At 35.2% G+C, this 27,527-nt stretch overlaps 1 protein-coding gene across 1 annotated transcript in view; it reads right to left on the bottom strand.

Moving 5' to 3' along the window:
* THSD7B (thrombospondin type 1 domain containing 7B) overlaps nucleotides 1–26,168 on the bottom strand; it is a 1,225,997-nt gene extending 1,199,829 nt beyond the window's left edge. The window contains exon 1 of the mRNA XM_001364165.4: nucleotides 25,814–26,168. The gene's annotated coding sequence lies outside the window, so the exon portion shown is untranslated. The remainder of the gene's footprint in view (nucleotides 1–25,813) is intronic.
* Nucleotides 26,169–27,527: the final 1,359 nt, after the last annotated feature.

The following is a 27,527-nucleotide window of genomic DNA, read 5'->3' as shown; positions in this document are numbered from 1 at the left end:
AGTTATGACTCCTGAGCCCATCTCACAACCTCCCATCATATTCCCCAAACCATGTGACTTCCTTACAGCCCACTCCCAATTTACAATTGGATAGCAGCTTTTCCATCAATGGCTTTGCAAGGACTTGGTCTCTGCCTCCAAAAGGTCCTATATAAAATTCATCTTAATAGGTTGTTTTGGTTATACATTTCATTCTGCTTGACCTGGACAAATTTTATGAAATAACCCCTGAAAATTGTTCCTTATAGCTTTTTGTTGATGTTCAGTAGTTTCACTTGTGTGCAACTCTTCATGACATCATTTGAGATTTTCTTGGCAAAAATACTGTCATTTTCTTCTCTGGCTCATTTTACAGATGAGGAAACTGAGGAAAATAGTGCTTAAATGACATGCACAGGGTCATATAGCTAGTGTCTTGAGCCAGATTTGAATTCAGAAAGACTCCTTTTCCTGACTCCAGGCTCAGCATTTTATCCACTGTACTACCTATCTTCATAATTATAGCTACATTTGTATTTTTAAATCAATTTTATTGATTTTTTGGCATTTTTATCACTAAAATTTTCCTCAGTATCCTTCTTCCTTCCTCACCCAGAAAGGATGGCTATCGTTTATAGCACATAATATTTTAAAGACAAAAAATGGTGAAAGAAAAACAAAACACAACAAAACCAAACAATGCACTTAAAGAGTCTGAAAATAAGTGAATATACAACACTCTTGGACCTTCCGCCTATACAAAGGGATAGGATGGTGGCATTTTCTTATATCTCTTCTTTGGAGCCATGCTTGCTCTTTGTAATTTTGCAACATTTACTTTCAATTGTTCGGTGGTAGTATTACCATTTTTAATGTGGGAGCTATCCATTGCACATGTTTTGCTTTTGTTTTTGCTTTTTGCTCTGCTTACTTCTGTCTCTGCATCAGTTCAAGTAAAACATTACATGTTTCTCTTTGTTCATCATATTTGTTATTTTTATAGCAGCATAACAATTACATTTATATGCCACAATTTAAGCCAGTCCCCTACTTTGTATCCAATTCTTTGCTAATAGTGCTGGAGAGCTCCATTTCTAATGTGTACGAACAACTCATTTTACTAAGATATGAATGACCATTTCAAATATACCTAAAAAATGGAAACTATCAAAAGCAGTGAGAAAAAGTATGGCAGATTTGAATGAAACTTCTTTGCCCCTCCATTCCCCTAAACCACCTGTCATCCATATGAGAAATACAATGTGTATCCTGTAATATCATGCCATTTTTATGCCCTTCTTCAATTCCCCAATACCCAACTAATGACCCAGAACTATGAAAATTTGGCTAAGTTGTTCCCAATAAATTGCTTTCCACTCCACCTTCACCTTTTGAGTACAGACCTAGAAACATTTTTATCCTCTCTTCCATAAAATCTCCATCTTTTCCCCTTTAAAATGTGGCATAAATCTTATCTCCACAAAGCTTTCTCCAGATGGACAGAGGGCAATTTTTATGCACCACTAATCACATTTCTATTAGTAGCAGACCTGTTTACATGCATTGACTGAATTTTGTCATATATTGGATATATGTATTCACCTGTACCTTTCTGAAGGAATTTCCTTTGAAACAGAATCCAAGCAATCAGAAAAACATAAACAGATTAACCAGATTTTTCTATCTATTGTGCAATAATGAATTCTCCTGTAATACTATGAAATTCTTGTGAATCATCAGGGCAACAATTAAATTTTCTTCTACTATGGACTACATGTAACATTTTTTGTAGTCTATAATCATTCCCCTGGCTAATATTAATGTATCTCCTACACATATAAGAGCAATGTACCAGATATTGTGGGGGAAGACGGTATCTGGCTTCAAAGAGCTAACATTCTTATTGGGGAGATAAGACAAGCTAACAGTTAAAAAATAATTTTATCTTTAAATATATACAAGACAACATGCAAAAGATGTCAGAAGGCAGTGCAAGAATCCCTGTTTTCACTACAATCTGTTCCATGAAACCACAACATAAAGTAGAACATCCTAAAATGCAACTTATTTTCTCATAATGCTATAATTGCTATAGAACAATGCTATAATTGGGAGTTGAATTCCTAACCAAGGAAGGATATATAGTGAGTAAATTATAGATCCATGCAGAAAAGTGTCACATAAAAGTGAAGATATGGCTCTAAACTGCTATAATAACTTAAAACAATAAAATTATACCCCAAGTCTTATAAATAACAATAAACAATATACACTTTGATTATTCAATACCAATATACTACAAAGTATACATATAGCACATAAAATTACATATTTAATGTTCCAAATTTGATGTGAAATGAATATCCTTGTTATAAAAAGATCAAACAATTGATAATATTTTCTTTGATATTTGGAAGGGCTTGAGAGGTACAATATTAGACAAAAGGCTTTTAAAAAATAAAGATCTATCTAGAAGGTTTGGAGTAACTAAAGAAAAGGGTCTCTTTTTTTAAATTTTGAGGTTGATTTATAGGCTGAGCTTAATGCTTCTGATCTTTCTTAGGTGAAAAGAACATTATATCTCCTTTTTATTTCAATGGTTTTCCTTTAGCAAGATGGGAAGGGAATAATTAGGTAACTAAATATAAGAGGAATTGATCAAGGGTATTCCCCCCCTCTCTCAACTAATTTGTATGTCTTTATCTTCCTATCACATTTGAGCAGGACAATTACTTAATAGGGCTAAGGGCAATTCCTATTTTTTTTAAAGTCTGGCACAGTCTCCAGGATGGTTGAATGGCTGGAAATCTAGAACATATACTCTTATTCCAGTCACCATTATATTGCACACATCCTCAGGGCTCCTGCAGATGGTTGAACAGTAAAAAGAAGCTTATACACCTGGAGAAGCAAGAGACCTCAACATTATCATCTCACTTCCACCCACCAAGACTTCCCATAATACAGTATATTAGTGATCTATTTGGACAGTGAAAGTTTGATGAAAAGGGCTATTCCTTGTTTAGCAGTCTCCAAATATGGCTGCCAACTAATGAGAGTTTACTGGTTGATTGACTTGTGTTTTCTATATTTGGTTATAATATCTAGTGAGTTTTTTGAATTGTAAAATAACAGCAATCCCATACCTGATCTCTATATTGTTACCATGAGTTCTTATAAAAAAATCTGGGGAGGCCTGTTACACATGTTCCACAGCTTTGGAAATATAAACATCAACTATGCTTAAAACTACCTTTAGAGATTTCTTGAAGTCAACTCCAGGAGGGGGCATAATAAACCAAAGAGAAAAGAATTCTTTTGTATTTGCCTCCAGAATCTGACCTAGTCCATGTGAGCCTTAAATTTCTAGGGGCCTTGGATCATGGTTATAGTTATTACAGCATAAAATTGGTATCATATCATAAGCTACATGTCATTTTAGCCATGGTGATTGGCTAAGACTGAATCTTAAATTAGAAGGAGGACCAATGATAACAATTTAAAGAAGGTAAGCACAACCAGAAAATGATAACAAAAGGTATTCTGGAAGTAAAGATGCCATTTTTCTGTAGTACAAATTCTGGTGAGAGCTTCATTGGACAGAAGGAGTGATGAACCAGTCTCTAGTGTTGGCCTCTGAGGATGAAAAGGACAGTGAATCAAGGTTAGCCTGAAGAACTTTAATTAAGGATTAAGTTTAAAAGCTTGCTGCTCTTCTGTCTGGGACTAGATAGATTTACAAGCATTATCAATTACCTTACATGGATATATAATTTCTATATGCTTATATTATCTTTTCCCTTTTAAATAAACCCTAAATATACTCTGAAGTTTGTATAGAGAGTGGGTAGAAGGCAAAGACCAGGGGACCAGAGATGGGGGTGGCAACAGTGGAAAAGGGCAGGTAATTAGTGATTCAGGATAGCAGATCTCAAAACTCCCAGAGCCAAATCAGTCCAGAGGCCACAAAGGTCCAGGAGGCAAAGTATTTTCAGTTTCCATTAAGTGTTTGGCCTTGGCCTTAAATGTCATTCCCCTCCAGCTCTGTCTGTATATTTCATATTCTTCCCTTAGAATTTTCTCAGATGCCATCTAATACATTATGCTTTAAATTCAACAAACATGTATAAAGCATTTATTTTAAAAAGGTCCAAAGATGGGTATTAGGAATGCAAAGATGCAAAAACAAAACAATCCATACCCACAAGGAGCTTATAGTCCAAAGGGGATAATCAATGTATCCAAATTACTATAACACAAATAAAGACTGATTAAGTGATGAATGGTAAAAGGCTATAATGAAGAATTAAAAAGTAGAAAAGCACATCTGATTCCATACAAAAAAACTAGTCAAACTCTACTAATCAGAGAAAGACACATTAATAGCTAACAATAGCAAATATTTTATAAGACCTGGATGTTTGAAAAATGCTTTATGTAATCATTTCATTATATTTTCACAGTAACCTTATTAAGTAGGTGCTATTATCCCCATTTTACAGATGAGGAAACTGAAGCTGAGGAATTAATTGACTTGCCCAGGATCTTTCATCTACTAAGTACCTAAGATCATACTCAAACTCAGATTTTAACTCCAAATCTGACACGCTACCACTGTCATCTAGCTGTTTTCAACACCATATGTCCATTAAATTGACAAAGGCTATTAATAATGACAAAATTAAATATTGCTATGTCTATAAAGAAATCATTTTATACATTTGATGTAGTCAGCCAAATGGTAACTAATATTTAGAACTACAAAGCTATTCATACCCTTCAACTGAGGCTCCCCTTTCTAAGATTATGCTTTAAAAATATTAACTGGAAGAAAAAAGGGTTCTATCTGTAGGTGTAAAATGTTAACAACAAATGTAGTCATAATAAGGAAAAATGAAAACAATCCATATGTCCAATAATTGAAGAATTGTCAAACAAATTGTACTATATGTACATAAGTAGAATGTTATTGTAACATAAAGAATGACAAATATAAGCAATATCAAAAAGGAAGACTTTTAAAGTGAGACTTAATAAAGCAGAATTAGAATAATATATATATTCTCTTGACTACATAAATGTATAATACACCCAAAATAAAAACAATATTCAATAGGAATACACAAAAGAAAAAAGAGATAAAAAGGAAGATTGATGCCAAGAAGTTTTCATTATTATATTTCTTTGAATTTTGAATGTACTTTTAAAAAACAAATTTTAAATATATTGGAAATTGTATACTTTTATTTTTTATTTGGGTTGATTGTTTATTTTACTATTCCTAAATTTAAGTATTTTAAGAAGAGAAGAAAATAATACAATGAACAGGAGAGATCAAAGATTCAAGGAGAGAAGGAGGAATTATATGCTTGGAGAGTCTTTAAAACCTAAATGATTTTGGACTATTCTAAGTACTTCTCTCAGTTTTCATTTCTGGCTATTTCTGATGCCATTATTTTCTAGCCTATGAGATAAAGAAGGGAAGAAAAATATTTATTAATGTATACTATGTACTAGGAATTGTGCTAAGAGTTTTACAAATATTATCTCATTTCATCCTCAGAAGAACCCTGGAAAGGAGGTGCTATTATTATTTTCCCCATTTTACAGCAGAAGAAACTGAAGCAGACAAACATTAAATGGCTCATCTAGTGTCACATAGCTATTAAGTGTCTGAGACCCAATTTGGACTCTTCCTAATTCCAGGATTCCTGCAGTAAAACTGAATTTTAGAATTAATTACTAGTTTCCACATTTAGCAATACAATATGAAATAATAAAAACAATTCACATGTATATAGTTCCTTTAGTTTTACAAAGATAGAGAGAAATTAGTCATCTCTGATTTCATCTAATCATAAATGATATATGGGGATGGGACCAAATCTGTGATTTCATGGTTTAGGGTACTCGAGTTAAGGAAACTCTACCAATGATCATCATCTGCTCTGTGTCTTAGAGATTTGTCTGAGGCACTGAAAAGTGAAATGAAATACAGAGCTACACAGCCGATATGTGTCAGAGCTGAGACTTGAATCCAGGTCTTCCTGAATTCCAAGGTTAGTTCTTTATCTTTTGCCCCATGCATGTTGTAGATAGGCAGGTATGTACGTCCTCTCTATATATAGTATCACATGTAGGTGTATATTATATATCTACTACATGTGCAATATTACATATATGGATCTCTTTGGGGCTTTTTTATGAGACAATATATTTTAATGCCTTTCTTTGAAAGTATTTAAGGATAAGAACACATAGTTAAACCATGCCCTTCATATACTCATTAAAATGTGAGAGGAAAATCCTAATAAGTAAACATAACAACAAAACTTACCAAGCTACCATTTCTTTCCCAATATTTTTTCTTCATTGAAGCTTTGTTTCCCTAGTCCAATTCAAATCATAAGTAAAATAAACAGACTTCTATTTACTATAACTCAATTAAACTGTAGGTACAGTATGTTTCTTCCATTCCCAATATCTCTCTACCTCTCCATCCTACTCATCTCCCCAATACTCATTATTTGGTGGTTTACTTTATAATCCCTACCATACCACATGGTCATTTTCTGTGCTCTCAGCTCATCTATCTTTCTCTTCACTGATTTTTCCCTTATAAAACCTTTTCAGGCACATCTCATAGCAGTTGCCACCATCTTCCTATGTTCCTCACATATCTTTTTTTTTCACTCACTTACCATACTCCCATCATCTATAAAATCACTACTTCAACCTTTCATGGTCTAAGTGATTTTGTACTATTTTGAGTGCCTCTCTCTGCTTTCATTTCTTGAGAGAGAATGACAAACCATGCTATTTTTGATGCCCTTATCTTTTTAGCTCTTACCAAACCTCCATGCTTGCCAGTATTACTGCCAAATCTCACAACAAGGGAACCGACACACTCAACCCACATATTCTGAGCCATTCTCATTCTCTAGCAAAAAATCATAGCCATTCACTTTTTTTTAAACCCTTACCTTCCGTCTTGGAGTCAATACTGTATATTGGCTCCAAGGCAGAAGAGTGGCAAGGGCTAGCAAGGGGGGGGGGGTCAAGTGACTTGCCCAGGGTCACACAGCTGGGAAGTGTCTGAGGCCAGATTTGAACCTAGGACCTCCCGTCTCTAGAGCTATCTTTCAATCCATTGAGCTACCCAGTAAGGCTAGAAAATACATAAGAGTCATAAAGCACCAAATTGTAGAACTAGTTACTAGCCTTCACAGATAGCAGTAAAATATGAAACAATTAAAATAATTACCATTTATATAGCACTTTATGATTTGCTAAGGAACTTTCTCCATACAACCCTTTTGATGGTGAATCTGAGCCTGAAAAAGTTAGGTGACATGCTCATGATCACAAAACAAATAAGCATATGTGACAAGATCCAAATCCAGGTCTCCTAATTCCAAGTCAAGCACTCTGTTTTCTCTCTCTCTCTTTAAAATAAAAAGAAATTTTTATAAGGTTTTATCTGGTATATACATCAAAAGCATTCTGAATATATGGATATTGAGGCGGAATATAAATAGCCTGCTAAAATGTTTCTTGTAGCCACTACATATGAAGTAAGATCAGAGATAATCTGAATAAAACCAAAGGGAAAAAAAACGAGGTGAACTACAACCAACCAGTTGCTTCCTCCTCCATCTGAAATTCCTTATCTATAAAATATACAACAAATCTTTTTTTCCATTCATAAGTATAGGTCTATACAGTCTCACTTCCATTCTTTCTGATTCTACTATCTACACCTAAATAGGCTGCTGGGTGGCACAGTGGATAGGAGAGCACTGGGAATGGAGACAGGAAAATCCAAGTCCACATCCAACCTCAGATGCTAGCTATGTGACTGTGGGCAAGTCACTTAACATCTGTATGCTTCAGTTTCCTCAACTGTAAAGTTAGACTAATAATAGCACCCATCATCTAGAATCATGACAATCAAATGAGAGGATATGAGCGAAGTGCCTAGCACATAGTAGGTGCTATATAAATTCTAGGTAGTAGTAACAGTAGTAGTAATTTCCTTGAAGACAGTAATCATTGCTCTTTCATCTTTGTGGTGTCTTGGATAATAAAGCAGTCACTCAATAAATATCCACGAATGAATACATTTTCTTTGAGCTATATAGATTCAAATATTCTTTCCCACATCTGCCTTCAGTAATATGAAAAATTCTTCTATATGAAAATAAGAAAAGGAAGAAAAACTCTCTGATAACCTGACCAGCTCATCATTTATATCACCTTTACTATAGCCTCCATATAAATATCAAATTCAATATACTCCAAGAAATAGGTGGAATGTTTGTTTAATAGTAAGCTACATATCTTACATAGCTTTATACATTATTAAAAATAATCCCTCATATAGTCAAATCTGAAGCAGACACTAGTATTTCTGTAGCTATACAATGGGCCACTATGTTCCTAAGGGCATTTATAGGTTATATCTATATACCTATGAAATTTTCCCTTGTACCCTGCCCCTTTAATTGACTATTTGGTTGTGCTCCTTCCTGGTTCAACAACCTCTAGAAGAAAAGGGAATAAATGGGACCTGAAGGAAACTGGGCAGTGGGGTTAAATTGTTCATTCGCCAATGTGTCTCTTTCAGGTATGTCTTTTCTCTCTGTTCAATTGTAAGTTCCCAGAGGTCACAGATTAAGCCCTATAGGAATGAAGCCATTTTCCTTTCTGAGACCCTGCTGCCCTGATTGCTCAGTACTTCTAGAGTCTTCTGTTTCTATCTGGTTGACCCATCATACCTCTCACTTCCTAGACTAAAACACCTTTCACTAACCACTACTGCTTTAAATATGCTGTCTCTCTTGGAATGTAAGCTCCAGAAGGGGAAAGAGTATCTTGGTTTTGGATTGGTATTTCAAGGGTTAAATATGGTGCCTGGTTCAAAGTCCAGACATAATAAGTACTTCATTCCTTATAGTTCTTTTGTATCCTCCTCAATGTAGCTTATTATGGATATTCAAAAATTAAAATATCTAAATAAGAATTTATTGCTCATAAACCTAAGCTTGTGGTGGAGAATAAGATGGTCTGGTGACTAATTTCACATCTGGGGGCCTCTGAGAGCCCTGCAGGATAATGTGCTAAACATGGACTACAAAATATCCATCAGTATTATCTTTTAATTCAGCTAACTCCATAATCCAAATGAAATATCCAATATTCATGTACATAAGGTTATATGACATATCCTTTGAGTCTGTATTTCCAGAAGAAAATTCATCCATGTGACGTTTAGAGCTTTTTCATCTGTGACAGAAGCAATATTCTTAATATTCTTCTTTTTAATAAGCAACTGAAGTCTGAATCAAATGACTAGTATAATATCAACTGGAAAAAAGACTCCGCATTATTAAAATGTTTCAGAGTATCATGTACAGCTGAATAGTAGTTGCACGTACAAAGGAAACACAGGCTCTTTTTCTTTATATGTTCAGCAATGAAAGGCATGTCACATTCTGCTTTTTCAATTCAAGCATACCACAGCCCAGAGGGTTGGTTCCTGTTGAAAATTCAACTTAAGATATGCCCTTCAATTCACTGAGGAGAATGCCACCTGACAAAAAATGCTACAAGTCTACCTGCAAATTGGTACAATTTGATCAAGAGTGCCACATTCCTGAGCTACATGCAAGTTTAGATTGCAGTAACCGGGAGAAGAACACAACCAATTGGTACCGTGAAATATGTATTAACGGCGAATTAGAAAAATTGGCCAAGTTCCATTTCAGGCTGAGATTTTTCTTCTAGTAAAGAATAAAATGGTCCCAGGTCATATATGTGTGCGTCTATATTTGCCAACACATTCAAATATGTATGCATACACATCATGTATATAAATGTGTGCTATATATTTGCATGTGTGTCATGTATATGTATTCATATATTCAAAAGTACATATGATACATAGAAAATGAAAACCAAAAATTTCACGGGTAAAAAAATAGCCGAGGTAATTTAGCCAAGTCAGGAGAAGGCTAGGTTTATTTAATAATGGTCTCTACTAGTCTCATGAAAGGTTGTATAGAAAGGATGCTGACCAAATGTTCTCCTTTACTGACTAAAGAAAAAGAGGAAATTAGTTTTATTTGTAGTATGCAAAATTCCAGATAGGCATAGAGGAAAAAGACTTATTATTATGCTGTCATAAAGAGAATCCTGGATTTTCAGTTGAAAATCTTGGTTTTGAGTTCTATCTCTGATGCTAGGTTAGAGACATTTGCTAATCACTCCCCATCTGCTTTTCCTTTTCTTCATGTTTAAAAGGAAAACAAAGATACTGAGCTCGAGTTTCCTCACAGGGATCTTGTGAGAAAATTATTTTTAAACTTTTTATTAGCATTACATGGATTTATTTTTTAACCGACTGCCTTAGAATCAATACTATGTATTGATTCCAAGGCAAAAGAGTGGTAAGGGCTAGGCAATGAGGGTTAAATGACTTGCCCAGGGTCACACAGCTAGGAAGTGTCTGAAGTCATATTCAAACCTAGGACCTCCCATCTCTAGGTCTGGCTCTCAACTCACTGAGCCACACAGCTGACCTTCATAGAATATAGTATATTAATATTATATGGACTTGGGTTGTTGTGATCATGTTATTAGTTTAGAAAAAAATTTGCTTTTCTCATCTTGTCATGTGGAATTAAGATGGAAACATACTAGTATTATGTTGCTATCCTATCATTCTTATATATTTAATGCACTGAAGACTACTAGTGAATTGGGCAAAATAAGTGCTTGGTATATTTGAATCTTTGCTTGAGTTCCTGGATTGTATTCTTTGTAAGCATTCTCAGTGTAAGAAGCAGCAAGGGTGATGAGAACCATATCTAATGTTTTCTGTTCCCACAGAATTTCATCTGTGAGGTCTCCATAGTTTGAAAGTTTTTTTTTTTCCATTCTACTTAGTTTGGACATTCTGGGTTTTTGACAAGTTTGCATCTATTTAAAATGTTTTGAAATTTTAAATGAATCAATATCATGGCTGGGCAATTGTGAGCAATAGTTTGGTCTCTGTTTATGTCTAGTTCCAGTATACTGCTTGAATTCTCAGGGACATTTTGAGGCCTCTAATTTTAGAACAATTTGTCTGTTAGTCCATGCATGAAAGATGGCACATTTCTGATGTTCTAGTCTTTCTTCTATGTCATGTCTTACTAGATATTCATGAAGTTGGTACTAAACCTTTGAGGCCTTCAGGAGTATACTACAAAATTTCTGTAAATTCCTTTCAGAATGTACATTAACAACAGAGTGGAAGCTACTTAAAGATACCATGCCTATGATTTCTGGTGGTGAACACATGGTCATGAATTGCCATCATGAATTCCTTCATTTCTAAAAATAAATCTCCATGACTCTGCCATTTTTTCAATATTTTTGTTAAGAGACTTTTGTCAACATATTGTTGAATGAGTGCATGTAGATGTTGCTTGTGATGGACTTTTGATCATGTTCTTAGATTTTATCCATTTCTTAAGTTTCATTAAGAAGCCACTTTTGTTCATAGCCTACAACTAAGTGTTTCTTTTATCAGCTTTTACTATAACTTAAAGTGATGTCCTCATAACCAAAAATATTTCTGTTGGTTTTTCACCAACTTATCATATTCTAAGTACCTATAAATCTTCTTTCTAAAAATTTTATGAAGAAGTGTTACTCTTTCTACTACCATCTTGTAGTGATGAATCATTGCCAATCTTCTTTGGGTTTCTGTTAGAATACTTTCCAAATCTATTATGGTCTATTTTACATTTTGACAGTATACATTATGACTAATATTTTGATGGTGTTAATTTTTCTAACTATGTTCTTCCCACTGAGCTTGATTTTGAGATGTCAGTCTTCTAACATATTCATCATGGTTTGTCAATATTATTGTTGTTGTTATTACTGTGACAAGTCATAGGATTTTCTTCTCTGCTGAACTTTAAAAATTTCTATCATTTCTAAGCTTTTGGCTAAGATGGTGTAAAAATTTCTAGGGACAAGGATGACTAAGTGTTTATTAAATGAATATCCTAGAATATTTCAAATTTATAAAATCAGTAATAAATCAAAGTTATTAATCCAAGGGACCAGCAACTTTCCAAACACATAATTCCATAGAATATAAGAATAGCAGTATTTATAATAAAAACCTATTTATCATATATGAACATTCAAATGTGTGTACCTAAATATAAACTGCATTTTTACCCAATCGTGGCTCATATAGAATTTGAGTTTAGTATATAGCTGCATTCTTAGTGTTCTAGCTGGTTTTACTTGGGGGGAGGGATGCAGTCAGAAAAACTAAGAAGTCATTAATATCATTAATACCCTGAGCATCAGTACTTGAACTTGGAAATGGTTCTATTCATCTGTGACTTCAAAAATTCTACTTTTGAATTTCAACTGTGGTTGTATAATTTTTAAGTTTGATTTTGCTCTTAGGTATTGGCATTTGGAGGAAAAGAGGAAAAAATACACCCTCCCTAAGGCAGTCCTAAGAAACCCATCACTCCACCTCACATGACATTGTCCTCTTCCCATATAGCAGATCCACCCTCCCTCACATTAGCTATGATATTCTCCCCCCAAGATCTGCCATCTCTCTCCCTTCACAACTCCCAAAGTATATGCTGGGGTTCTCTGAAAGAAATATTGTTCTCAACCAACATGACTGAACCTTGGATAGAATATCTTCTGTATCACTGTCTTCATTCTTCCCCACTTCCCTCACTCTACCTTATTTAGTCTCACTGTCTTCTATGCTTTCACAATATCTGTCTCTTAAAAACTTATTTTTCCCTAAAGTCAAATAATTCCTAATTATTACCATGGTGTAATGATAAAAAAGTAAATGGAAAAATAAAAAGAAGTGGCATTTTAAACAAAATAAACAATTCTAATGGAAAGTAATTAACAAAATACAGTAAATTTTGTTATTGCTGTTGTTTGAAGGGGATCCAGTCATGTCAATCTAAATAAAACTCAGGAATCTTGTCTCCAGAATGAAATACAAAATTTTATGTTTGGCATTCAAATCCTTTAATAATCTAGTACCTTTCCATTCTTTTTACATCTTATTCCTAATATTCCCTTCCATTCAGCGACACTGGCCTCCTGGCTATTTTCATGAACAAAATATTTTATTTCTTTGCTCCGGGAATTTTCTTCCACTGTCCCTCATACACAGAATTCTCTCACTCCTCTGTCCTATGTACTGGCCTTCATGGATACCTTTAAGTTCAAACTAAAATCTCAACTTCTACAGAAAACCTTCTCTAAACCCTCATAAACCTAAGTGTCCTTAGACACTGCCTCCCAAAGAGGTCAGGGGAAATAGAAAAGAGCCTATGTGTTCTGAAACATTTATAGCAGCTCTCTTTGTGGTGGCAAAGGACTGAAAAATGAATGGATATCCAACAACTGGTGAGTGGCTAAACAAATAATAGTATATGATTGTGTTGGAATACTACAACATAATAAGGAATGATGAACAGACTAATTCTAATAAAACTTGGAAAGAACTATGGAATGATGAATAGCAAAATGAGAAGAACCAAGAGAACATCACACATAGCTACAGATTTAATTCTTGAACAACTATTTGGGAATGTCACCTCTACAGAGTGAACTGAAATGTAAACCTAAAAACTCAATTGGTAAGGTCATGTTTGTCTTCCCAGGGGCCTTCTGTGATATGGAATGAGCAAGAAAGGATTTGGACATTTGTGCATGAATTCTATTAATTAAAAAATTCTGGTACCTAGTCTCTTTAATTATTTCCTATTTATACTGTATATATCTTCCTCTGTATATCTTTTGTATCTTTTTGCATCCCTAGAGCTTAGCACAGTGCCTGACATATATTAAACACTTAAATGTTTATTGATTGATTGATTATTGAATAGGATGACCTGTGAGCTCTTTTCTAATTTTTAAATTCTATCTATGATTCACTTCTGAAAACCAGATCTTTATAAAAATGACTTACGGACTGTTTTGGCACTTGAATTCCAAGAGTATTGATTGTTATGTCATTTAAGAGTTCTCAGTTGTAGATCATGAATGAATATAGTTAGATAATACTAATTATTATTATTATAGTTTACATTTATATAGCACTTTTCAAATATCTCATCCTATCCTCACAACTTTTAAAGGTAAATGTTATTATTATACCTATTTAGCAGATGTGAAAACTGAAGCAAAGAATCTAAGTGACTTACCCAGGGTCATACAACTAGTCAATGTCTGAGTCTATATTTTAACTTGGGTCTTCTTACTTTTCTAAGTAAATTCATGAAGTCATACACACATATGTATTGAGAGAGCAATTTTTAAATCTCAAAGTTCTATATAATTACCACTTTTTAGCATCATATATATTCCATTTAACACAAAGAAGTCAACCACATTTAATTTTTTATATGTTAACACTTTCGTTACATTTCATGAAGTTTTTACTTTAGGGAATATTACCTTATTTTCTATTTGTTGTGGTGGTGGTTCAGTTATTTCAATCATGCCTGTCTCATTGTGTCCCCATTTGGAATTTTCTTGGCAAAGATACTGAACTTGCTTGCCGTTTCCTTCTCCAAATCATTTTAAAGATGAAGAAACTGAGGCAAAGTGTTAAGGGACTTGCCCAGAAACACAAAGCATGTAAGTGTCTAAGACTAGATTGAAAATTCAGCAAGATGAATCTTCCTAACTCCAGGTCCATCCTTTTATCTACTATGCCACCTAATTGTCCTTCCTTTCTATAGAAATGCTTTATCAATCTATTCTCAATATTTTACTTTCTTGGTCATACTTTGTGACTTTGAACTGATTTGATAATTGGCTCTTACCTAGGCCTCTATTCTAAAGCCTGCTTTTGCAATGTAGCTAGCACAGAAAAGAATGAAGTTAATTTTCTCTATGATACTGGTCTTTACAGAGATGGAGCTCACTGGTCAAGGACAGCAATGGGAACATTTATGACTCTGCTCAGTGTCATATATTAAGCAGTACATTTGACTTAGCAGAGACCTGGGCTCCAGTATATAGAACCAAACAGATGACTAGCTAAAATTGCATAAAGGTTATGTGAGAGACAACATTGTTCCCTGAAGAGCATCAAATGAGGTGTTCCAAACCCTTAGGTTGCTTCTTCACTACACCACTGACTGTTGTATGTCCTTGGTTGTCACTTGAATTCCTTGATATTCATTTTCCTTAACTATAAAATAGGAAAAATAATGCTTTTATTACTTTCCTGGATGGCTTATGTGAAGGTCAAATAAGATAATACATGTAAAATGGTATGTAGTCATAAATCATCTTATAAATGTATGATATCATTATTAATCCATCTATAAAAATGTGATGAAATAGAGTTATGTTCATAAATCATTATAGAGTTTTCAGAAGGGAGGCATATGATAAAAAAGCCAATTTCTGATTTTTAGCATGGCTGTTACTTAATTTTCTAAATAACCATACCCTGTAAGATATTGTTTCTTAAAATAACAATTCACAACAATAAAGCACTTTAAGTTTACCAGAGTACTTTCCTCACAACAACCCTGTGAAGTAGATATTAAAAATATTATTATCCATAATTTACAGATGAAGAAACTTATAAAGAGATTAAATGACCACCTCAAAGATACTACAAGTCAGAGCTTGGATTGGAACTCAGGGCTCCTGACCCCAAGTTTAGTAATTTTTCTACTACATCATACTTTACTCCTTTTGATACTACTCTGTCCCCAGTGTACTCTGTGGTAGAAAGTTATCAAGCAACAAAATTTCAAATTTATCTAAATTCCAGGCAGAGAATTTCATAATTGGAAAGGGCCCTTAAGGAACATCTAGTTTAATTCACAGAAGTCCCTTGTACAACATATTCAACAATTTTTAAATGGTCAGAGGATATAAACAAGCATTTCATAGGGAAGAAATCCAAATAAACAATAGTCTATTTTAGAAAAATATTCCAAATCAATAATAATCAAAGCAATGCAAACTAAAGAAACCCTGCAAGTCTACCTCTCCCTCGTAAGATTGTTAAAGTTGGGGGGAAAAGAAAATCACAAAGCAAAGTTGTGCCCATTAATAAACTATTGGTGAAGCTGTGAATTGGTCCAACTATTCTGAAAAGCAATTTGAACTATACCCCAAAAGTTACTAAATTGCAAACTCTTTGAACTTGCGATATTATTATTAGGCCTATACCCCAAAGAGATCAAAGAAAAAGGAAAGGAGTCTAGATATACAAAAGTATTTCCAGCAGCTCTTTTTGTGCAGCAAAAAACTGGGAATAAAGTTCTCATCAATTAGAGAATGGATGAGTAAATTATGCTATGTTTGCTGCAAGGATTTTGCTTTACTTTTGCTTTTTTTTTTTTTTATCCAATGGAGAAAACCATTTTTGTCAATTGAAAAATAAATGTAAAATAAAAAAGGTTTCTAGTGATAAAGAAACCATTATGCTATTTAAAACAGTATATTAATCTAAATCTGACTTTTAACTATTTTAACCTGTTTCTAACAAAGTAAGTATAATACCTCTTCTGAGAGTTAGTCCTTCAAGTATAAAAAGGTAGTTAGTTAATCATTATCTCACCACCAAATCCATCAGGTGTTAAACATTTAAGCACCTACTTTGTTCCAGGCCCTCTGCTAGGTGCTAAAGATATGAAGAAAGGTAAAAGACCATTCTTGCCCTCAAGGACCTCACAATCTAATGGAGAAAACAATTAGCAAGCAGATATACATAAATAAACTATATACAGGATAGAAAGAAAATAATTGACAAAGATAAAGCACCAGAATTAAGAAGGGTTGGGAAAGACTTTCCATTAAAGGTGGGCTTGAAGGAACCCAAGAAGTCCAAATGATGAGGAAGAGCATTCTAGACATGTGTTGGCTAGGAAAAAATTGCACAAAGGCAAAGGATGGAATGTTTTGTTCATGGAACAGCAAGGTTCCATATCACTAAATCAAAAAGTAAATAAAAGGGTGGATGATGTAAAAAGACTGGAAAGGGGGCAGGGTCTGGGGCAGCTAGAAAATGAAAGGCTTTGAACACTGGAGGATTTTGTACTTGATTCTGGAAATAATGAGTCATTGGAGCTTATTGAGTATGGGGTGACACAGTCAGACCTGTTCTTTAGGAAAATAATTTTGGCTTTGCTACTGAAAGGAAGATAGCCTAGAGAGGAGAGAGACTGGGGGAAAGCAGACCAATTAGCAAATTCTAGCAATAGTCTAGGTATGAAGTGAAGGTGGCTTATACCAGAGTGGCGGTAGTAACAGAAGAGAGAAGTTGGTATAATTGAGATATTACAAAGGTAACACTACTAGGCTTTGGCAACAGATTGGATATAAACGGTGAGTGATAATGAGGAATTACCACTAGTTATGACCTTGAGAGACTGGGAGGATGGTGATACCTGTGATAGTGACTTGAAGGGTAGATTTAGAGGGAAAGATAACAAGTTCAGTTCCAGATGTTAAAGTTGTATACAGGACATCTAGTTTGAGATATCTAATAGGCAGCTGGAAATGTGAGATTGGAGGTTAGCAGAGAAGTCCAGGATGAATAGATTTGTGTGGATAAATGATAGTTAAAACCATGGGAGCTGATGAGAGAACCAAGTGAAGGGTGAAGTAGTAGAGAGGGAGAAAAGAGGAGATCCCAGGACAGAGCCCTATAGGATTCCCATGGGCAGGATATGGATGAGGCCTTAGCAAGGAAACTGAAAAGGAACAGTAAGATAGTTAAGGCATATAACCAGGAGAAAAAAAACCTAGAAAGAAGAGGGTATTAAGGGTAAGGTGATGAGGAATATCAAAGACTACATATAAATAGGTTGAGAAGAATGAGACCTGAGAAAAGAGCCATTCAATTTACCAATTAATTCTTCAGTAACTTTCAAGAGAGCAGTTTCAAGGGAATGATGAGACTGGAAACTAGACTGAAAGGAACTAAAAAGAGAGTATAAAGAAATAGTTTTGGCAGTAGCACTCCTTTCTCCTCCAGACTCTGCTAAGGATTCTTCTATTACCCAGCATACATAATTCAATTCTGAAGAACCATCTAGTTTATGGCCACTGCTTCTTGTTCATCACACCTACTCAGGCACAACTAGTGCAGATAGTTTTATTTTTGTCTTTGTGTCTCAGGATCCTACCACAGTGCCTATACCATAGTAGACATTCAATAAATTTTTAGTGACAATGATTGATGACTGTGTGCTGAGTCTGGGGAAGGTTATCAAAAGATATTGTTTTTGCACAAATGTTCAATTCAAGATGAATATAGCATAACCAAGTGCTTAATTATAAGGCATAGTCCATAAGTCTTATAGGAATTCATACAAGGGAGAAAGACCAGCATGAGTAATGTTAATTAATCAAGGAAGGTTTTGTGAAGGAGATGAGACTTGAGCTGGGCCCAACCTCATAGGTACAGTTTGGGTAGAGAAGACAAGGATATTTCAATCATGTGCAAAGTGTGAAGGTACATGGCAGATGCAAGGAACAGCAAGAAAAGTGATCCGATTGAAAATAAGGTTGGACAGCTGAGGTAGGCTTAATCATGGGAGGGCTAAATAAGTCATAACTCATGTGATAAGCAATTGTTATGACACTACAGGGTCTTTTGAAAGGAAATCATAATATGAAAGTCATTTTCTAAGATTGATCTCATGTTCTAAAATTTAAATTTATTACAGATACAGATTATGACTGTATGTAGAAAAAAGTTAACATGGCATAACAGATAGAAAGTCAACCTCTGAGAGAGTAAGATTAAATTGAAGCCCTATCTATGACATAAACTGTCTATTTGACCATGAGTCATGTAACTTCTTGGACCCCAGGGAGTACTCAAAGACTATAATTTTCAGAAGTTACAAATGTGCATTAGTAGAGAGGGTGGTGCCTCTCCAGGAAGTACTAACTGACAAAATTGCAGGTCTAGAGAAAGATCTATGTAACTTTGGCAAAAGAAAGTATTGGCCTCCAAATTGAGTACATTGTAGAATTTCCTCTCATCTAACCCCACCTCCCACAAGTAGCTCAATAAGCCATCTTTCAAAAGTGATGAGGCAGGGAGCTTTTTCCAGTTTTGAAATATACTACCTCAGACAAACATAAATCCCAATTGTCGTCAATAATAATAGTAATCTTGAAATACACTAAAATCTATTTTCTATATGGATAAATATTAAAAGTTTAGATTTAAAAATATTTAAAATACTTTTTTCTTAAACCAAAAGTGATTTCTAAGTGATCTGAATGAATCCTAAACAAATGTATTTAATTAAAGACAATTAGTTTAATGATGTACATATCCTTATAAAAAACAAACAAACAAACAAGTTGGAGGAAAAAAACATGTTGCCCAAATTGTAAAGTTAACTTCAAAATGAGAGAGATCTTTTTTTCGTGAACAGATACTACAAACAGACAATGAGCTGAGTCCAGAATTAAAAAAAAAAAATCCTGGGTGATGTATTTGAGGTTCTACAGAGTTTTCTTTGATACTGAGCTGGTTATTGCCAAAATACTAATATTTTAAATTCTGTTTTCCCCAGTTACATATCTGATATGACTACAAAACATGGAATACCAGCTCCACAGTTGATTAAAATAATGTATGATTCAAATGACAATAATTAAAAGCATCAATAAAATATAAGAAAACTGTCACTAGTGACAACCTATACCATATGAGGTAGTATAAAAGGCAATGTTTTGTACATGCACAATCAGATAAAGAGCTGAATTTGTCATAGAAACATGATGTAAATAGTCTGGGTTGCATATTAGTGCAGCTGAGATATTAAAGTTCAAAAGGAAAACTTCTCATTATACAGGTGACTTGTCCTGTGGATGATCTGTGGGAAAACATGAAAAAGTGAAAAGGACAGAGGTTGGGGAGAAATGAGTATAAATAGAGAGTCTCCACACAAATTTAATATAGGATCTAGCAAAGTAAATATATTAATGGCAACAATCAATCAATAAAAGTGAATTAACCCCACTGATATCACAATACATTTCATATTTTCCAAAGAGAAATAAGGTGGAACAATTTGATTTCAATTGCTTACTCAATAGGGCTTACCTTGAGTTTTGTCTAGCTCAAATTACCTGTTACTTCAGAGAACCTGAATTATTAAATATGGAGAATATATGTGCATGAAAACTGATTTTTAAAAATAGTACCACAGTACTAATGCCATATAAAAGAAATGACTGCATTTCTTCTTTGTACAAAAAAATATATGTAACATAAATGTGAAAAGCAAAAAATGCATAGAAGGAAGCTTCAAAGCATGTCATTAATGTGGTGGTACTTTCTGCAGGTCCTTAGTTTGACAATTTTAGTTATCTCTCATATAGAGATACAACATTTTCATAAATACTCACCAGAAATAAATCTGGATAAGGGATTGCATTAACACCGCACTACAAATTAAGAATGAAGCAAATGGACCCTGCATCATAGTGAGCTTAATTGCCACAAAGTTTAGAGCTTTTCTCAACCTTGTGATTCATCTAGAAGTAATGAGGTGGCAGCTAACACAACCCGGGGGCACTAATCAACTATCTTAATGCATATAAGTGGAACATGGTGACTGACACAGTCTCTCTCTCACTTGTCACTCACACACACACACACACACACACACACACACACACACACACATTCCCTCTCATCAAAATATTGAATGATGATCTACATACTGCTATGTCAAACTCAGTTTCACCAATTGAATACTCAACTTATCCATATTTATGCTATAAAAAATGCCATGGTCAAAAAAGTTGTCTACATGGCAGACTAGAAATAGCACTGGACTTGCAGTGTAAAAGCCCAGCTTCTCTTCTTTCTACTTGTATGATTTTGGTCAAATCACTGAACCTTTTTATGTCTAAGTTTTGCCGTTTATAAAATGAAAGTAATATGTGTCCTTAGGAAAAGTATAAGCACTGTGTGAAGGGGAAAAATCACTTAGTCAGTAGAGTGCCATAAAGACGTAAGGGGATATCATTAAAGCATTTGAACACCAAGAAAAGCAAAAGTCATCCCAATTGCTTGAGAATATCCTCCTTAGTGCTGTAATTAGTAAGTGTTTTCCTCCTCTAGGCTTTCTGGATCTCCACATCTAGAACACCAGTAAGACTGCTCAATTCTATGCAAGAACATAGCAATTCATGTTCACTGTCTTTCTTATTTTCCCTCAAATGTATTAATAAACTAAATGTTATGTGTCCCAAAAGGTAGCAAAGGGGTGAATGTCTATAAAAAATCACAATTTTTCACCTATATTCTACCCACCTAAGTCACATTATATAGCACTGCTGGGGATTGAAAAGGAATACCCAGAATTCTAAATGTTTCGTATTTTATCAAGAACTACAAGATGACACTAGGTAGTTATATCATCTAACAACTCTACTTCTTGCAAATAACTGCCAATAAAAATGCTAGTAAAATCACTAACAATCTAACACTAACAAAAACAATCTCAATTAATGGAAAATAAAAAGAAGGGAATAAAATGTTTATCATCTTTGGGAAGCTGGGACAGAGACTACTCATCTGTCAGAACTCCAGTTTCACTTGAACTTGTAGAAGCAAATGTCTGGGACTGAACTCAGTTCTAAATTCCTCCACTTACAGAGTTGTAACATGTTAATTATCACTTGGATACTAATCCTGTTAACAGCTCTAAATTAGGGACCTGTGTTATATTTAGGAAGTTGCTGTAGCATTAAAAATACAGCTGCTTCTTTTTTAGTTGTAAAACTGATACAAAGTTTTCTCCTTAAAACTTCAAATGCTCATATGCATTTCAGCTTCAGAAATTCAAAAGACTTCCACAACAGCCACAATGATACTTAATGGTATTGTAACATTACATAGTTATTCAAATGCTTTATACTTTCTGCCTTTAGTACAAGATGTCTGGAAATTCTTTTTTAATAGAGCTGTTCTTTTCTCCTCCAGGTATTTGAATTGTCACTATTTGGGATCATTTAGCATGTTTATCTCCATAGTGTATTTAATACATTGTATCATTTGTCATCTTGATTGTTAACTCACTAGGATGAGTCAACTATTCTTTATCATTCTATTGAAACTTTGAAAAGATGTTATTACTTTAATGTCTAATCTTTATAAATTACAAACAGTAGCAGAACTTCAGCCTTAGCAAACTATGGATTTGTGTGGTCAGGATTACAGGACTTTTTGGTTTTCTAAATTATAATTAAGCATAACTATCATAATTATTTTATTCCAGGGGCTTCCCCGGTAATTTATCTCTGAAAATCTCTCCTACTCCCTCTCCTATTTCTTCATAACACTTTGTTACAGCATTTGGAAGAAAGTTATTTCCAAAAAAACAGATCTTTAGAAGTGATCCCACATATTAGATAACTATCAAATTAATAATGCTAGTAATAAAATTATATTCAGTTCTTCATTTTTAAAAAAATCTCCAAATGCATGCATATGAAGAAGAAAGGAGGGAAGGGGAGAAGACAGGGAAGTCAGGAGAGAAAATGAGACCAAGAGGTTTTAGATAAAAAACAAACAAACAAACACCAAATTGTATTCAAGAAGAGGAGTTCTAATGCTTTATCCACCTCATTCCATCTCTGTGATTTTGAACATTTAAGTGGCATCATGAATAACAAGCTGAACCCAGAGTTAGAAATAATTATTCAAAATTTAAATCCTTCCCCAGACATTTAACAGTCTTGTGATCCTGGGCAAGTCACAGCCTCTATCTCAGTTTGCTCATCTGCAAAATGGGTAAAAATAATTGCACCTAAATCTGTAATTCTTGTACAGATGATATCTGTAAAGCACTTTACAACCTTAAATAATATATAAATGTTAGTTACTATTGTTGATGTTTATTACTATCACTTATACCCTCTGAACCTCAGTGTCTCTTTTTCTGCAAAACAAAAGGATTGAACTGGATGATAAGCTATTAACTTACCACCCTTGTGACCTTTTAAGTGACTTGACCTCTCTAGTTCTCAATTTACTCATCTATAAAATATAAAAGGGGGTGGGGGAGGAAGGAGCAGATGCTCTCTAAAGTGTCTCCCAACCCTAGTTTCATGTTTTCTGAAGTCCCTTTAAACTGTTCTTGATTGTTTGTATCTAAAATAAACATTCTTCTTATACTTAACTATCTTTTTTTTCAAATTTTTGGGTAAAAACAAAATTAATATATTATCCCATTTTTGTGATTACTTTCTAAATTGAAATAATATTTAGGGAAGAAAATAAAGTTTAGCTAATTTTGATAGTGTTAATTGTCTCAAAATTTATTTTAAAACCAATGGGCAAGGATTAAGGAATATCTGAAAGATAATTTTTCAGGTTTTAATTTTTTTATTAAGGTAAGGGTACTATTAATTTTCAAAAGAGGTTATAAAAATCTAACCATATAAGGAAAAGTAATTCTATGCTTCATATCAAATATCTTAAATGGTACCATAAATCCCTAAGGATATATGTATAATATGTATATTAAATAAATAAATAAATGAATGAATATATATATATATATAATCTATTACTTCACAATACCCCAAGTAGATGAAAGGTTTTCTGGTTATTAAATTTTCTGTGATACTAAGCTATGATAGGTAATGTGAAATATAGCCCATATGTATACACACACATACATACTATCTGTACTAGGATTTAAATGAGTTGGGCTTTTTTTTTTTACTTTTTTGTGTTCAATTTACCTTTCTAATTCTGTTTGACTAAAGTTTATATTAATGTTAGCTTATAGTCCTTGAATAAATAAAAATTAGTCATTGTGGGGAGACAACACAAGAGAATACTGACTGAGTGAAGGAAGTCAGTCTTGTATTCAAAATTCACCATGTAAAATCCATAAAATATATCATACAACTTCCAATAGCCTAAAAGTTGAATATCGCTCTAGTTTGACAATCAAGTTATTGGTATAAATAAAGCTAATTGTATAAAACAATTTAGCAAAGCTTTGAGATAGACCTTTTATACAGCTTTTAACCACTAGCAACACTAGGTTTTGCTATAACATGAAAATGTCACCATAGTCGCTAGCATTTAATTTACTACTACAAATAAAACTTTTTTCTTCAGGTAGTGTCATCATAATGATGTCTTTAAGGGAACTTTAACCAGCTTTGTTATCCACCGAAAAGAACACAAAAGGATATCCCAAAGGACTAGATGCCTTATACTTACTCATCTGAACTATACTATCCTCAACACTGCTTCAGAGATAAATTTATCATTCTGACATGCAACTATTGGCTGAAAATGGAAACTAAGCACCCCTCTCCCCCAAAAATAACAGAAAACTCCACACACTGATTCACTGTGCATTCGGGTTAGAATTGCAGTTATTAGGATATTTGTTTAATGCACAGTAACTACATGTACAGAAGACAGAAATAAGAGTCAGCTTGGCTGATACATATTGAGATTTAAAACCAGCACCAAGCTTATTCAAAATAGAGACCTGAAAATTAGGTATTGGCCACTTTCCCCAACAATTACAATTCAGACAACAGAATAGGCTTCCATAAAGGAAGTATTATCCTTAAAAACTATAGCTACTACTGAACTCTTTGTAAACAAAAATATATTACAATAGCTCTTAATTAAGTAGATCACTTTTTCAGACTGTTTCAGAGAAATGTGTTTGGTAGTATGTTTGAGTTCTATAAATTAGACTGCCTTATTCTATTTTATCCTTGTATTTAAGAATGATGCATAGGTGGGACTATACATTTTCAGATTCAAAAACAAAAACTTTTTCCCCATCGCTGAGAATTCAAAAGCTGCACAATGTAAATATTTCACAAGTAGAGTGCTCTTTTTTACTGGCTTATTTGAATCTTTTAAAACTTTGTAAGGTGTTTCAGGAAAAAAAAAATTGTATAATCACTAGGATTAAGTAAATAGGAACCCTCCCACCATTCACATATCCATGTGGTTAAACATTTCTCCTAATATAATGAACCATCATAACTGTGTACCACTCTCATCTTATTCTGTTCCCTTTCCCAATAAGGTTCAACCCACTTGTAAACTGTTGCTGCAGTCTGGTGACACTTAAATGATACATCAGAGAAAACTGCAAAACTTCTTGCCTTGTTTGAATATCCTTCAGGGGCCCTGACCGAAACACACTCATTCAGACACTCCCCTTTCAACCAAAGGATAACATCCTAATCTATCTCTTCAACAGGCAACAATAACCAGTCTCTATTCGAATGTATCTGGCTCTGAGAAAAGGATGAGAGAGCAGCTTTCTTTAAGTATAATTGCCTAGCACATCGGAGAGGAAAATCAAAATGAGTCTGCCCACCAGCATACACACCAAGCTCGAGCAAGCTATGCTGAAGCTAGCACTGCCAGAGGCTGTCTTCAGGATGCCCAGTCAAGTCTTTGAATGAAGTCACATCGCTTAACTGTCCCAAGCTCCCAGGGTGATGCACATGCCACCCATCAAAGAGCTTTCGGTCCGGTTTGGAGCCCCTCTGCTTTCCAGGGGACTCAGAAGTAGCTTTCCAAGTTACCCTAGCCCAGGTGTTATGTTTCCCTTTTTCTTTCTTTTTCTTTCTTTTTTTTTTTAAAGCCGGCAAAGGAAAAGAAAAAACACGAAAGGATGTAGGGGAGAAGTCACTGATCCTTGGTCCCCAAGTGTCCGCAACCCCAGGCTGCTCCCATTCTCTCCCCAGTCAATCCATCCCCTCCTAGCTCAGAGCCACCACTTACCCTGCTGGCCTGAGCCCTCCCAGCTAGTGGGAGCCGCCGAGCCCCGAGCTTCCTTAGCAGAGGAAAAATGGTGGTGTGTAGTGGGAGACCACCCATTCCAGCGTCTGACAACCCGCGGGCGACTCGGGCTCCTCAGCACTGGAGGAGGAGGAGGAAGAAGAAGAGGAGGAGAGGGAGGAAGGAACAGCGCAGTCGGACGCCATCTGCTGTACACCTCTGCAAAGCCATTGGCTGCCTGGTGCGTCCCTGGGAGCCGGCAGGGCGAGGGGCTATGGGGAGACACCTTGCTCTATTCCTCCTCCAGCAGCTGCTGCTGCGCCCCTCCTTCCCGGAGCGCGCCCTGCGCCTTCCTATCCTCTCCCCTTCTCCCTCCCCATCCTCCCCAGGGAAGCCGGCCAGCTGCCTTGAGTATGTCCTCCTCCCCCCACCCTTTCTTTCCTGCCCTGGTGTTTTCTCTAACTTTGGACCTGAAAGCAAGGGTTTGCCGAGGGGACAAGAGGGATTTCCTCAAACACACATACATATACATACACACGCACACACAAGGGATTAACACACAAACACACACACACACACACACACACACAGCACCCTCCTCCTGTACAGCCCCAGGTTCCTCAGAGAGTGAGGGTCGGGGGGCTGACAGACTCTGGTGCGAGCATTTTGCGTTTCAGATACCCCCAGACTGCTCGAAAAAGGCGGGGAATGAAGCGCCTAGGGAGACTCCATTTAAGAGAGCCCCCAGCCCCCAACTGGCTGGGGTGGCCCCTCGTCCCACTGCAGTCCCCTTAGCTTAGAGAGAGCTTTGGCGTTGAAAGAAAGACCAAAAAGAGCTAAAGGGGGAAGTGTTGGGCTTCAAGAACGAAAATAAAATTTAAAAGGAGCTGGGGGGGGGGGGGGCGGGGTACCAAGGATATAGTCAATTCAGGTGCATATCGGGCATCGGGGCACACATCCTGATCCCACCTGCCCTGCCTGGAAATTTCCTTGTAAAGACAAGGGAGCGAGAAGGATGATTGCCAACGCTGATGCACTGGAGAACAAACGTTTTCCTCTTTTTTTTTTTTTTAACCTAAAGATTATAGATTTTGCGGCCCTACGGGAAGAAGAGAACGCCATTCTCACCCCAGTACACCCTATGTGGCAAGTGCATGGGAAAGGAGGGAGGTGGGGCACCTAGAGAGAGCAAGATGGTTGGGGCGAGGTGACCGCCCCAGGTGAACCCGGAGTTGGGAGAGCCATCCAGCTGAGGAGAAGAGAAAGTCACAGCTTTCAAAAGAGATTGCTTACTCCCCAACACTTGTTTCAAACCCTCCTGGTTTTCTGACACCTTTGATCTTGGAAACTTCTTAGTCTTGTTTTAGGAGAAAAAGTAGTTTTTTTTTCAAAGAAAGGGAAAAAAGGCACTTTTTTTTAAAAAAGCAAGAGATACCAATTGCCAATTAAAGGGTATTTTGCCTGTCGTGTCTCCTTAAAATATGTAAACCCTTTAACAGCAGGGAGTGTATCTATTCTGTGTCATTCAAAGCCTGGTAGCAAGCCCTGAGTGCTTAAGATGAGGCAAAATAATAAAGATAAAATTAAAGCTCGATTTTATGCCACAAATTAGATTAAATAGATAAATAGACCAGTGACAAACAGATAGAGGGAAGAAAAGGATAGTAATGAGCTGTAAGATGTCACTGACTAAGAAAAAAGTAAAAATGTTAAAGGC

Source organism: Monodelphis domestica, chromosome 4 (genome assembly GCF_027887165.1).
Source record: "Monodelphis domestica isolate mMonDom1 chromosome 4, mMonDom1.pri, whole genome shotgun sequence".
Classification (NCBI taxonomy): domain Eukaryota; kingdom Metazoa; phylum Chordata; class Mammalia; order Didelphimorphia; family Didelphidae; genus Monodelphis; species Monodelphis domestica.
Note: the sequence above shows the minus strand (reverse complement) of the source record. Positions and strands in the feature narration are given on the sequence as shown.